The following is a 15,564-nucleotide window of genomic DNA, read 5'->3' on the forward strand; positions in this document are numbered from 1 at the left end:
TTAAAAAAAAAACAAAAAAAAAACCTTGGGTATAGATTTTCGGCTCTCGATAAGTCATAGGCAGAATTAAAAATATTGGTACGATTTTATCGACTACGTGATAAAATAATGATAGTAAATTGTAAAAGTGGTTAACTTTTTTCTATATTTATTTACTTGCACCAACAAAGTGCTCGTCAATACAAAACATTGACAATATAATTATGACAGTACAGATAAGTACATGACAGATGTCACCTCGATTATAGGTGCAATCGACAGTGGAATAGTTGACAATATCTTGAAATTAGAAAAGTAAGAATAATTGAATAAAGATAGTAATACAATGAATATTAAGAAATTTAAATTTAAGATTTTTAAATTTAAGAAATATGAAATGCAAAATAATAATTTTCAAACATAACAAAACAACAACAACAACAGAAACAAAAAGTTTAAATATCTTCACTTGCTACAAAAATTATAAACTAGTTTAAAACATTTATTTTTAATCAAAAACTCATTGAGGATTTCGCAGCGTAGGACGCAAATAAATTCACTGTTTATGAATAGTCGGACCCGAAAGTCAATAGAAACAGTGAATTACAACTTTCGCAGAACACTCTCGGCGTTTTAACCGATTTATCGATAAAGGGCCACCTTTCACAAGTTTTCTTGAGTTCGGTATTAGTTCGCCGAACCAATCAAACTGCGGTTCCAGGGGTAAGTGGGAAGTTGATGGCGAGACCCTTTGCACAATTGGCAATTTCCTTTAGTTATATACGTAGTTTTGAGTTTCGGCCGAATCGTGTAGGTCGGGATGTTCTGACACAACGATATACGGGCTCTTGAGTTGTCGTTTTCACGCAATTACTGAATTAAATAAAAGAAAAAAAAATAACTTATAGATATTTTTTGGTCAGGAATTTCAAAGGTGCGACAGCCCTGTCAAGGAAATAGAACTAACAAGAATCATTTTACAAGCTATATGAAAATTTAATTAAATTGATAATATCATAATAATATAATCACTAATTAATTAATAACAGTTAACAATTTTAGGCAGCGGCTTGGCTCTGCCCTTGGCATTGCTGAAGTCCATGGGCGACGGTAACCACTCATCATCAGGTGGGCCGTATGCTCGTCTGCCTACAAGGGCAATAAAAAAGAAATCGCTAGTGCTTTTACGGTTTAATCCCGTTTTTCTTATTGTCATTATTTTTTTACCAAAGTTTCTTTGAGTATGATTGAGAAACACCAGCTTATCAATATGAGCAAGTCGCTGTTGCCCAAATCAGCGAGGAATGCATAATCATTTGATGGTTAGCATAATGATTATTTTAGCCTCGAATGAGGTCACGCGCAATGAGCTTATAAAATAATATATAAATAAATATTTACTAACAATCACGCCACGTTAACTGGTCCCGTGATAAGTTCGTAAAGAACTTGTGTTACAGGTACCAGATAACGGATATAAATGTAAGATTTTTATTTTACACATACATATATTTAATATACATCCATAACCCTGGAAAAGACATTTATATTTATCATACAAATATCTTCCCTTGGCGGGATTCGAACCCGCGACCCCCTTGTGTAGTGACCATGTCACTTACCACTACACCAGACGGCCGTTTATGTATCGGCGTGCAAAGTTCGCCTGGCAATTTTTAGTATTTTCTGTTTCCACGGGCGAACATCGAATATGGATTACAAAATGACGCTATGTTTTAGTCCTCAGTTACGATCCTGTCTTGTTATTATAATTGGGGATCGTTATTATTAAAATTAATTAACATACAACCCCTTGATCCGTCGGATCCAATCTCAAAGGGGCTCGAATTCACAATCAAGATTTCTAGAACAAGGGTGTGTGTAGGACACGATTCACCCATGTTATTGATTTAAGTTTAATAGCTAAATGGGCTTACAACCCATCTAGCATTCAAACAGAAGTCTTCAAGTAGTAACGGTCAGATGTAACCTCAAGTTTTTCTGATGGGTAATAGAAGTCGGAAATATACACGAGACAAAGAAACCTAGGACTTCAAAACTCAAAAAAAATTTTTACAACATTGAAATATTTGATGATTATCAACAGTTCGGATGAAGCTATTGAATTTGAATTCAAAAAGCATGACAATCCTAGCCTAGTCTAAAACCTAGCCGCTGGTGTGACCAAATAACCACTTTGACTGAGCTGCCAGTTGCAACGGCCCTACCAGAAGCTGAGGATCGGAGGAGGTGGAAACAGCTTACGGGACAGGCCACAGTCTAGTATTAAGCACACGATCTTCGGTAATGAAGAAAGCGACGAAGAAGAAGAAGCACGTCAAAGGCGTAAAAGTATTGGCAAGCGAAACATTACATCGACGACATGATTTTTTTATTTAATGCCTGCATTTTAAGCCGACATGCTGAGTGCTTTGCCGCAGATACACTAAGGTTGTTGGCACTTACCAGCACGGCCTCCCGATAACACCGACTACCAACATTTCAACATTTGATCAAATGCGTTCGATTCACCACACAGGTTGTGAAGATGAATTTACATACTCAGTTTTCTAAGCATTCATTGGCCATAACTACGCACGGGTAGGCACCAATATCCTGCCGCAAACTAATAATGCGGGCTTTAAGGGCCTCCCTTCAAACTCGCATAATCGTTTTTTTTTTAATACAACTATTCTGATACACATTAATCAGGATATATTATGTCTGAATCAGAAACATATGGCCGTGGTTGGGTAAATTGGTGATACGAAAATACATACTGGTGGTAGGACCTCTTGTGAGTCCGCACGGGTAGGTACCACCGCCCGGCCTATTTCTGCCGTAGCAGTAATGCGTTTCGGTTTGAAGGATGGGGCAGCCGTTGTAACTATACTGAGACATTAGAACTTATATCTCAAGGTGTGTGGCGCATTTACGTTGTAGATGTCTATGGGTTCCAGTAACCACTTCACACCAGGTGGGCTGTGAGCTTGTCCACATATCTAGACAATAAAAAAACAAATAAAAATAAAAAATAAAAGACATACTATTTTCACACTCGTTAATATTATATCAATATACTGACACACTAAAAGATCGTTAGGATTATTTAGTAAATTAAAGATTGAATATTAATAGTTGAATTTTAATAATATTTCGAATAAATCTTGGTTCCGTAGTATATCTTGACACTTGAGAGAATTTGTTAGTAGCCCTAACAAGAGCAGTACTTCGCACAATCTACTATCGGGTCGCAATCGAGACCCACAGGACGGTACTCGGCAGAAATGACCTCTGGGAAGGTGCTATAGTAAAAAAAGGTTGTCTGTAAAGTCGGTTTACTGACGATAGTTGAACGTGACAACGTCATAAGAAAATACTGATGGAATGGTTTCATTTTTCAATTATCGCAATTATCGTTGCTATAAACAATTGACACCACATTCACTTTTCACTGAACTTCATACTTGACGAAAACATGTAAATGTATCATTGTATAGCAGCTGTCCACGCGGAGGCCGATTGTACCTCTTTGTCGCTCGTTGCGCGCTCTCGCTTGCACTTCAAGCCTTAAATGGAACGCCTCAAAGCGAGGTAACGCCGCAGAGTCATGTTTTTTCGTGCTTGCAGCCGGCTCCATCAAATTATAAGACGTTTTCAAGTAAAAAAAGTTAAAACGAAATCATCTCGAAACAGTCCTTCAGAGCACTCCACGCAAAACAAACTCAAACATTGCGTGACATTGGAAGACAAATTTTTCGAAACAAATTCGAAATGGAATATCGACCTCAAGCGATACGGTTTATGTGTAAGCCTACAAAACGGAGGGACAGACTTAATTTTGCCCAGTACGGCTATTTAGATACTCTTGTCCAAATAGAACATTCGTACGTTTGTGTTTGGATCCCGACCGCGTTATCAACGTTGCGTCGTTCTGCGAATTGCTTATTACGACAGCGCTGCGGTACAAGGCATAAGCGACGTGTATCAATGGAAAGTTTTCTACAATTTTGTATGAAAATTCCGAAAAACTAATAAAATTATGTATTGTGACGTCATACGGTCTTATAAATCGATGAACACCGGTTGCACGCACGAAAAAGTATCACGTTCCGCCTGAGTGTGAGCGCGCAAGCGAGAGCGCAAACCAAGCGATAGAGAGGCACGATCAGTCCAAGCGTTATCGAAAAAATTGTAATTTTCAATTACCCTCTTCTTCGTATAATACAAAATAATGATAATTCAGCAATAATAATTCAATTCAATTCATAAAAGTGTGCAATTTTGTCGTCAATATTTCTTTATGATGCTATCACGTACAGTTATTATCCGTAAACTGACTTTACAGAAAACCATTAATATTTTAAAAATGCTTTTAAGTATTTGAAATTCAAAAAATAAATTAATAAAATTCAAATCATAGAACCAAAAATGGATGAAGTAAAAGAAACAGAAAAAATCCTCCCTATAGCACGTTGCAATGGATACGCTATGGGAGATTTGACGTAAGGAAGTTTGACGTAAGGCAGCTGGTCGTAAAACCTATGCCAAATCCATACGCCGTAAGCTAAGAGGATATGATAGGTCGTATGCTAATACGCTTGTTATGGCAATAAATAGTTTCAAGTAAATCTTAAGAGATCAGCATTCGATGAGATTCAGAAGAAAATAAAGAGCTGGGAACAGCTTTGAATCTGCAACCTCTCATACGAGAGGCCAGCTTATGAACATTGTGCTCAAATTTTTTTTTTGTTTCAGGTATTTATCATCAAGGTGTCTTCTTGAAAAACAAAAGCCGACTACACTAGGTTCGCATAAAGTTATTTAAACACAATTATTTACATTAGAACTAAAAGACCTATTTAGTTATAGATGGAACTAAAGCTTACGGCTTAATTTCGTGCTTAACAACTTTAAAATATTCGAAATATTCATATTGGTTGCGCTGTTTTAAAACTGTCAGTTTTTGGTTTCGCAAGATAGCAGCATTTAATTTGGTTTTTGCAAATCCTGTCCCATCCCTCTCCCGCACTTTACCTACCGACGCGTGCGAGCGAGATCGCTTGGCGACATCGACTCGAGTCGAAATGTAATGGCTGAACTACCGCGCGCGCGCTTCGTGTCTCTGTTGTAATACATACGTAAATAAGTGAAATTGTTGGTGTTTCTCATCGCGTAGCAGTACGAGTCTGCAGTAAGGACTACATAAGGTATTGTGCATCCTTCCTTTACCGCAGAACTGCCGCTTCTTATCGTTTCTTTCCGCTGTCTGTGTCCTACAATTTGCAACGACCAAATTTCTAAAATTTGATTTATTTCTTAGTTTTGTTTATTTCGCGTCTGCACATTACAATGAGAATGATATCATGAAGTACGAGTATTTAATCAATATTACTGTTCGGTTCTAATTTTTTTTCACAATCGTTGAGTTTTTCCAAAATAAATAATCTTAAGCCAATATTCGACCGAAATACTAAACTTAGATTCCCTTATCACTTGCTCCACACGTAACGAGCCCTACCGTTGATTCTCGAGTTTTCGCTTATCAGAGTTTTGTGCTTGTTGAAGTTTTTCGTGTACCGACCTGAGCGTGTACTTTTCTACAAATTTACTTGTATTTATAGGGTGTCCAAAAATTAACGCATGGTTTAAATTTGTCGAGATTTTTGCAGTAAATTGTTGGCAGTCCTGAAAAAGAAAAAAAAATACTGCTTAGAGTTGCTAAGAAGGGTTATAATAACAACATCCTTTCATTATTGAACAATATAAAAAAAAAAGAAATTTTGCTCCAAAATCATCCTAAGCGATAAAGCATGTTTTCACCTTGATGGCTTTGTTAATCGTCAAAATCGCCGTGTTTGGGTTTGGGAGAACTCACATGTGATTGTTGAACAACAAAAGTCCTCTCGCTGTTTGGTGCCGATTTTGGGCTGGAGGCATTATTGGACCTTTTTTTTTTTACCTGAGACTGGTCAAACAGTACGGCCCCCTGATCACGTAAAAATTTGCGACAGCCACAATTTTGCAGATGTTGTGCAGACGCGTCGCGACCGATCGCAAAACGTCAAATTATTTCGTATCACGTACCGCGATTGTTCGCTTACCGCTTACTGCAGTTTTCTGTCATACAACTAGCGCCAGTCGCAATCGGGTAGCAATAATTGGCACTAAAAAGCCACATTCCTTTTTTTTTTGCTGAACAAACCGGCAAATGAATTTATAAAAGCGCGTTACATATAAACATTTCAAAATGTTTAAGTGGAATTCACGTTTGAAACGCCAAGTGAGAGCTGCTTATTCTGTTCTTTTCGATGAAGCGTTACTAAAAATAAGTGATCTAATAATAATTTTTGCTTTATTTTGAATAATAGCTATAAAAATGTAATTGTGTCATGTCAAACACTGATAACATTTTTTTTTGTAATCGTTTGATAATTTGTAATCAGATAGTTGTTTACGTTACGAACCTATTTTAAAAAAGAATGGATCAAAATTATAGCCTAATTTATTAATTTCATTATCAATTAAGTACATAAGCTCACAACCCATCTAGTGTTAAGTGGTATAGACCTCACAACGTGAATGCCGCTCCCACCTTTAGAAACGAGGTCTGAGTTTCAACTGTATACCAAAACGGCTGCCCCATTATTCAAATTGCAACGCATTACTGCTTCGCGGTAGAAATGGGCGGAATGGTGGTCTTGCGGGTTAATCAAATGCCCTACCACCAACGATTTCTTAAAGAATATTTGCTAATTTGATTTTAATAAAAGATGAATGAATCCATAATCATGGAAGTCTTCCATGTATATATGTCAAATACGTGTTTCATTGTATTTATTGATATCTGCCTGCGGGATTCTAACACTGGTTCAGTCGCATCTTTATTAGAAAGTGGGCCGTCTCTACTACACCGCTTAGGCCACGACCATTTCAAATTAAATAGTAAATTCTAGAATAAATGAGTTAGTTTTATGGTTTTATCAATAATAACGTGTACAACAGATCCATCTCACGCCGACCTGAGGCCGACAACGCTAGAACAACCAGTCGATGATATTCTAGGCGAGATGCTGCTATTCTTTATCAAGTAATAGATAGTCGATTTGTTTGACTTGGCAAGAGTAGGCTTTGATTTGAATACCAGAAATATAGTGCAGTCTTTCACAGCTTGAAGGGAAATAAAAGCTGTGCAGACTATTCAAAATAATGTTCACCCAAGGTCATGGGCAATATGACGTGAATAGGAAACTGCATGTCAGACATTAACTTAATGTTCTATATTATTTTTAAACAAATGAATCTAATATTTTAAGACAATAAATAAATATTTATTTTTATAATTAGCCCAGTTTTTCGTCGACGAAGCCATCTTAAGAGAAGCTTCATTGCAAATATCAGGCCGATATTTAGTACCTAAGTTATTTTTATTCATTAACCAGGTACTCTTTGCACTCACTCACTGCAGTAAGAATGTTAATCAATCATTATATTATCTAGATTATAGCGGACAACAAACAAGAGTAGACACATCGTGAGCTGTAGTTGTAGAAAGAGGAGAAAATGGAAACTAAGGCGAATCACTGGCTCATGCAGCTTTCATTTCAGCAGAGGCTGCTCGTACGCAGGCAGAGGCCGCTCATCTTCCATCTGAGATATATAAAAAAATTCAAGGAATTGACCAATATCGGCAAAAACCTTGTTTAAAATAATAAGTTCAATTTTGTTTTAATTTTAGCAGAGTCCGTAATAGTTTATATTACCATAAAAACGAAATAGCGCTTGGCACAATAGTCAAGCAAATCCAAATATATACGTTTTACTTTAGGCTGGTACTACAGTAAATTTTATGACACTAATGAGTATATTTTACGCTAATAAAACTACTCTCAACTTAGCATTTCAAAATGACTATTTATTTTTTTATTGCTAAGATGGGTGGACGAGCTTACAGCCCACCTGGTGTTAAGTGGTTACTGGAGCCCATAGCCATCTACAACGTAAATGCGCCACCCACCTTGAGATATAAGTTCTAAGGTATAGTATAGTTACTACGGCTGCTCTACCCTTCAAAACGAAACGCATTACAGCTTCACGGTAGAAATAGGCGGAGTGGTGGTACCTACTCGTGCGGATTCACAAGTGGTCCTACCACCAGTAGAATACCAGTATTTAGCTGCATTGTATATTTTGTACTCACAGTATTTGGCATGTTCTGCTTCTAGTCTATAGGGTTATAGAGCTATCACCTTGCTATCATCCTACTTACCTCGGCCCCAAGTTCAGTTATGTTTCTTTGAAGTTATCGGCAGTCGATATTATATTTCAATTGTAGCTTCAATTTCATGCAGCAAGAAGTTGGACATGTATTACAGACAAACTACGATTTCCTCATTTAGAATTATTATTCAAATAAAACAAAATTACACAAAAATAATAATTACCAAACTTATCTAACGGCCGTCTGGTGTAGTGGTAAGTGACATGGTCGCTACACAAGGGGGTCGCGGGTTCGAATCCCGCCAAGGGAAGATATTTGTATGATAAATATAAATGTCTTTTCCAGGGTTATGGATGTATATTAAATATATGTATGTGTATAATAAAAATCCTACATTTCTTTCCGTTATCTGGTACCTGTAACACAAGTTCTTTATGAACTTATCACAGGACCAGTTAAATATTTATATTTATATTATTATTATTATCACAATGAACAAAAATCAGTGGTGGTTGATCCACATTTTGTCTAAATTATGAATTATGTTTTTCATTTTGTAAGTAATATTCATGTAAGTATCCAACAAAATCTAGAAGAATTATGAATTACTAGTCGATTTGTTATTCATTCTATTCTATTATTTAAAACAGCAGTATATACAATAATATATATAACAACACAACATACAAACAGGGTTAACATAAAGATAAAATGATACAGAACAAATTGAGCACGACAGATATAAAACAACCTCACAATTTTGCTTTCAAATAGTTATGAATCCATCCTTTACTATAAACAAAAAAATGTTAAGGAAATATGTATATTTCCACTAAGCACAATTAAAAAATTATAAGCAGAAATAATTAGGCTATTCTTGCCCTCTCAGTTCACATAATTAAGAACAGCAGTTTTAAAAATATCTACATAAAATTACTAGAATATAGAGGTTGGACTAAATTTAATGACTGTTCTCCACAATCCAATTGAACCACCCTTAAACGTTGACATGGTGCTAAGTGCTGTGTTTCCTCTTCTCTCCCAAAAAATACAATGTTATGAATTTGATAAGAAACATCAATTTCAGCATCTTCATCAGAGAGTTGGGGCACTGGAAACCCATGTGTGTTTGCCATGTTATGCAATACAAGCTAACAATTATGGTCTTGGCCATCATATGATGATCATAATGCAGTACTCTATGTACCAACAAGCATCTCCAACTGGCTTTCAATACTCACAATGGTCAACAGTGTTCCTGGTATGACAATAAACATTACTATAGTACTATATATTAACGGCCTTCCCAGTTTTAAATATACTTTTAGATTGAGTATTATTTTGTAGCCAGGTTACTGAGACAGAGCTCATGATGTTTTACTTGCCTAAAAACCAAACTTTTTCACTATTATGGTGCAGGTCCTGCATATGCATATTCAGTTGTGATAAGCCAGACAAATGTATCATGAAATGTTGCATCAATACTTAAAATGTTAAGATCACTATCACAGATCTGAAAAATTTAATTCTTTAGATAAGTACTATTAAATGTTTGTTATTGTGAATGATAGGCTTCAGCAAAATACTTACTATTTGCACATTCTTGAAATGATAATGCTTGCGGTTCTAAAACCTCTCTTCATATACAGAAGATCTGATAAGTGCAAATGAGTGCCATCTATACACCCCGAAACCCCAGGAAAGCCAAATTTATTGTAAAACCTATAATGAAAAGAAATTTATTTACTATTATATAATGTTTTCAATCACAAAATTATTATTGTTCAAATATCTAAGTACTATAAAAATAAGTCAAATTTTGAATTAAAATAAAAATTATGTAGGAAAGATTAATGGTGGCCTGAAGGCCTTTCCAGTTTCACCAGGAGTTGACATTTCTCAGAACTCTGTTTAAAATATAGCTATATATAGCTATAGTTATAAAGCTTCAAGAATATAACTGATATATATTTGACTCGACCGACTCGACGATAACTGATATATATTTGACTTGACTATATTTGACACGATTGACTCGTGGAAATTGTAAAATCAGTGGAACTCTTGTGCTCTATACTATAAGATAATTATTTAACTTACCCATTTATAATAACTTGTGACCTATTGTACTGTTTGCAGAAACTTTAAATGTTTCAATAAAACTGGAAGATTGTTTAATGCCATAGCCACTTCCCTAATGGCATTGGATTTACTACAATTTAACTCAAAATGCAAAAAACTCATTCCCACAGGTTTCTGGTATGAAATTTTGCAATGCTGTTAACACCTGTATAAACAAGTTATTTAAAACATTTAGTTAAGAATAAATCTGAAATCAAAAAAACAATGCTACTTTTGAAGACAAGATTTTGTGAATCTTTTATTTTCTTCATTATTTACACATATTAAAATGTTAAATTGAATATATATAAGTACCTTGCATTTTACTTTCTATTCTTGTTCGTCTTGATGATCTAGGTTATTAACGGCTTTAATTCAGAGCACAATTGTAAATATTGATGTTTCGAAATTCTGTAATGTGTTCTGAACAAACTTTCCGATAGATTAAGGGGTCAGGCTTGATCGCGAAGACAGCGTCGCAAACGCACTGATTCGTATGTATCCGACCTAATTTCCTTAAGACTCCAAAGCCCCATTTATTATTTGAGCTCTGTCCATAGTACATACCTAGAAGAAATATTAATTTGTAAAAAATAAACTTTATAACCTCAACATTATTAATGTACTTAAATTGCCCAGCGTGGTATTTAATGTTAATACTATGGAAAACACAAACACAAATAAAGATCTAAACCAATTACACTTACCTAAATCAAGTTAAAATAATTTATTTTCACAAATTTTACACTTGCAGATGGTTAGCAACAATTCAGCACCAGATACAAAAGGTGTCGCAAATTTGACAAACGAAATTGCTAAATATCTGCTGTTGTGTGGCAGACAAAAGCATCCGTAATACCGACTTTAGGCCAGTTGTTGTTAGTTGTATGGAAAAGAATGCACTAAAGTTTCACAAATCGCTCTGCAGAGGCAGCACTAGTGATGGTCCGCGATCTGCTTTTTTGTTGTAAGTCCGTAATACGAAATGGACAGTTGACAGCAATATTTGCACAATATTTGTCTTCTGCTAATTGTCTGCGAAATACGTGATACAGCTGCCGGTTACTGGTGCTCGATTTCGCGACATGATGAAATAGTTATTTCCACTGAAATTAGATGCTATTGATATAGGTGAAGTTTCAACAAGACGGTAAAAAATCCCAGATAGCCAGTGAAGCATTCCAATTACTCCATGAAACATTCCTGTTCGTGCACTTTCTTGTTTCCGTGATCAAAATTGGCTACCTTGATGGTGTGATTGAACACCATTAGATTTCTACTTATGTGCTTATTTGAAGTCACAGGTCTAGTCTCTAGTTCAATAAGTCCACAGCCTGTGTCGCTAGCAAGATCATCTGCCCGATTCCATTAAAATTTAATGAAAAAATTATAATCTTCAAAACGGTGTTTTCTATATAATTCAATTTTCATTACTTTTGGGACACCCTGTATAACAGAAAACGTGTTAGTGGACGCACCCCCTTCTGGCTGGGCTCGTGCTCACCCCCCATCTTGGCGAAGCTGGAAAGGCATTCAGGTCGCAAGTTTTCCTTCCATCCTAAAAAAAATCATGGTCTACTCCCGAGAATTATTGCTTTGCAATCACAGCAATCTGATTGTTCCCAGATATACTTACTAAAGTGACGCTGACTGATATACCTATAGAGTAAGAATTCTTTTTTTTTTTTTTAAATATGAATGTACACTGTAAAACATTTTTTGATATCGAAAACGAACGTTATCGAAAGACAACGATTTTTTAATACGCCTTTATTAGCTTCAGACGTATGTATGTTAGTATGTAACGGAATCTTTGAACATGATTTGACCCCCTTCAAAACGTCGGATTTTTAAAATCATTTTTTCTTACACTATCTTTAATTCAAATTTATTATATTTTATTTTCTATTTTTTAGTTGGAATTTCTATAAAAGCGTATTTTGTTAGTTTTTTTAAACTATTATTTTACAAGTTGAAGTTTCGACTGGAAACCGCACTTCAGGTTAGTTAGGTAAAAATAAAATTATTTATGATCCATGGACACCAAGGTGAATGACATTACTTACTTTGAGTGAGGTTAATGATCACTGTAACACTTTTCAAGGGAGAACGCATTGAAACAAGGGTCTATATCTATCTATGCCGACTAACGGTGAGGTAATGACTTATTTGTTACCGACACTAAAATCTTCGATGTAGTTTATAAGAATCGTAATTTTAACGTACCCACATACATCGAACTAGAACAGAAATAAATTAATAGCACTTTAAAAGCAAAATAACATTTGATTAAAACATACTATATACTAACTATAAGGTGTTACTCAAACAACGAAAATAGACCATCCGCAGCTCGGCCGTAATAACAAAATGAGATCATACAAATTTATAAAAGTGTATCGGAACAACATTAAATACGTTTTCCATGACGATGTTGCGTGAGAAATTATTTATGGAGACAAACAGAATGATGTTACAACTTCGTGGCCTAAATTTTAAATGCCGAAATGACGTCACGGAACAAATCTCTTTAATTCTACCCACATTTTGTGTTTCCCGAGCGCTATGACATGTCCTTCTTCAAACGAGGCTTGTGGAGAGACAGAGGCAGCGGCTTGGCTCTGCCCCTGGCATTGCTGAAGTCCATGGGCGACGGTAACCACTCACCATCAATTGGGCCGTATGATCGTCTGCCTACAAGGGCAATAAAAAAAAACTGAACATGGATCTTAATTAACAGCGAATGGGGAAGCACGCTCTGAGCGCAATTCCTTCACTGCCCATTAACCTTGGTAAGATCTTAAGGCAACAGTTCAAATGTAAAGTGTGTTCCCCTTATTTTAGTAATATTCAAAAGTACATTAATTAATGCATACACAGACCCTTGGTCCGTGGGGTTCTAGGGCTATAAGGCTTTTTAAGGAAATAGCAAAAAGGTTAGTCGACATCACAGGAGACCGAAGAGCAAAGAATTACTCTAGCTATTCAAAGGGGGAACGCTGCCAGTATCTTCAGAACCCTGCCTGAAGGGACTCCTTTTAATAATATACTTTAGTTATTAAATTATTATTATAATTACTATTTTTTTAAGGTTTTTAGTTTTAGGTTCATTGTTAGAGTTGATTGCATAATTTATATCTATATATTAATACGTGGAGCAAAAATTTTTATCCCTTTTTACGAAAATGCCAGGGGCATAGCCAAGCCGCTGCTTACCGCAGAGTAACCTTCGGTAATAAGGAGTAATAATGTCATAGCGCTTAGTAGACATAGAGAGGAAAATTTATTTTTAGTGAGTTTCAAGCCATGATACTGTCACAAGACTGCCGGTGGAGTTTTGAGGACCAGCCACATCTGTCTACCCTCATCCTTTTTGGGCTAATGCCACTGGAACTTACAGTATACAGTAACTATACTGAGACCTTTGAACTTATATCTCAAGGTGGGTGGCGCGTTTACGTTGTAGATGTCTATGGGCTCCAGTAACCACTTAACACTAGATGACCTGTGAGCTCGTCCACCCATCGAAGCAATAAAAAAAGAGCACTCCAACGTATCGTCTTCTAAAAATTGTCGCCAATATCCTTAGTATATAGGGCCGGTTTCAACTCTAAGCCTACAAAGCGATTATCACAAAAGCGTACATACATCGATTTATATTAACTAGTGACCCCGCAGTAGTCGAGATTCGACTATAATTAATTGAAATTATAAGTTTAAACATTATTATGGTTCTATTCTATTTCGAAAATAAATCACAGTATTCGCCAAAACTGCAATATAGATCAATAATATTAAAGACAAACAATATTAATATATTTTCAATTCGACCACAGACTTTAAACAATAACAAAAGTTTCCCAATTGACAGTAAATAAAGAGTATATTTTTGTGTATGTGCCGTGTATGTGTTTTCTTTATTGTTTTAAAGTATCTTTTATGCATTATTTTAAAAAAATATTAGTATTGTGCACTCCCTCTATAATATATTCTCTATAAGTGTGAAAAATTTCATACTCCTCCGTTCGCGCAATTTTCGTAAAAAGGGGTACAAAGTTTTTGCTTCGCGTATTAATATATAGATATTATTATCTGCTCAAAGTTACATAATAATATTATTAAAGTGTACTAAAGTGTAGGTGTTTAATAAGCCCGCGGCGAAACTTTGTGCTGAAGGATTAAAACTATGTTTACAGCGAACGCTGCTCTGCTGAATAAAGGAAATAATAGAAAACCGGCATGAACTTTTGATGAGCAGCCTCCGCGAGCTGCGAAAGTAATTTCCCAGCGTTCTCCACTTGTACATTAATCTAATAATGTATTAAATGAGTTCAGTGGATGTGCTAGTAATTTTTTGTCTCTTTTTGAAGTGAAAACTTCTTTAGAATCGTTGTGATTTCAAACCGGATGCAACGGAAAAAACGACAGGTAAGAGACACAAATACAAAAATGTGTAGGATGAAGCCAGCAAAGAATGAGACAGAAATATACATACTATTTAATACAGCGCCATCTGTGAGATTTTTTTAATACTAACGTGTGTATGAAACCTCTTGTAGTGAATTTTAATTTAGGATTATACGTGAAATTAAAATATCAATTCACAGAGGGCGCTACCTTACAATTATTTACTAATGACAAAATTTTACACATACTTAAAACGTTTAGGATAATTGTATTTTAATTTTGGAAGGTTTCACTTCTACCACGTGTGAATTGCACACATGTATTTTTTTTTTTTATCCAGAAATGACAAAAGTAACAAACATTATGTAGTGTAGGGGAATGACACCCCGCCCCGCTTAGCTGCTAACTATTGTAAAACTCCACTTCCAACAGTCAGGAAATAATACACAGATTGCAGTAGTTTACTTAATTCTGTATTGCTTTATTTGTAACTCCACTTTTACAATCCTGCTCACTAACCGAATACACTGATTTTTGTCCAGTTTTTTCAGACTACCGCCTTTTTTATGATGTCACGTCCCCACTACTGTAATTACTCCCACCGACAGTGTTGCTATTTGGCAATCCGAAAATTGCCTTAACATTAACAAAATTTAATTATTTTACAACAAACCTTACACTATGCAGTTACAGTAATGAGCAGCATACGTTAGTCAGTCAGTGGTTAACGTGCAGCGATCCACCGCGGTTGCTGAGGCAAATAAACATACAATTATAGTCAGTGTTTTTTGACCACTCTGATGAGGTTTCCGGAGGAGAGCGCACAGTGAACCTTC

At 35.6% G+C, this 15,564-nt stretch overlaps 1 protein-coding gene and 1 long non-coding RNA gene across 6 annotated transcripts in view; one reads left to right on the forward strand and one right to left on the reverse strand.

The window, feature by feature from the left end:
- Positions 1 to 15,564, forward strand: part of LOC101743927 (brain tumor protein) — a 486,142-nt gene that overhangs the window by 32,340 nt on the left and 438,238 nt on the right. The window contains exon 1 of one of the 4 annotated variants that reach the window (XM_062672156.1): positions 4,771 to 4,787. The exons of the other annotated variants lie outside the window; for them this stretch is intronic. The gene's annotated coding sequence lies outside the window, so the exon portion shown is untranslated. Of the gene's footprint in view, positions 1 to 4,770; positions 4,788 to 15,564 lie in introns of those variants that run through there. 4 annotated transcript variants of the gene reach the window in all.
- Positions 8,366 to 11,410, reverse strand: LOC105841526 (uncharacterized). 2 transcript variants are annotated; one of them, XR_005245485.2, is made up of 5 exons: positions 11,029 to 11,410; positions 10,637 to 10,888; positions 10,301 to 10,487; positions 9,791 to 9,922; positions 8,366 to 9,585 (listed from the first exon to the last, which is right to left on the reverse strand). It is a non-coding gene; the product is annotated as an uncharacterized LOC105841526 (long non-coding RNA). The 2 variants fall into 2 exon arrangements; XR_009974895.1 differs by having other exon boundaries at positions 8,366 to 9,713; positions 11,029 to 11,409.

This window comes from Bombyx mori, chromosome 14 (assembly GCF_030269925.1).
Source record: "Bombyx mori chromosome 14, ASM3026992v2".
In the NCBI taxonomy this organism is placed as follows: domain Eukaryota; kingdom Metazoa; phylum Arthropoda; class Insecta; order Lepidoptera; family Bombycidae; genus Bombyx; species Bombyx mori.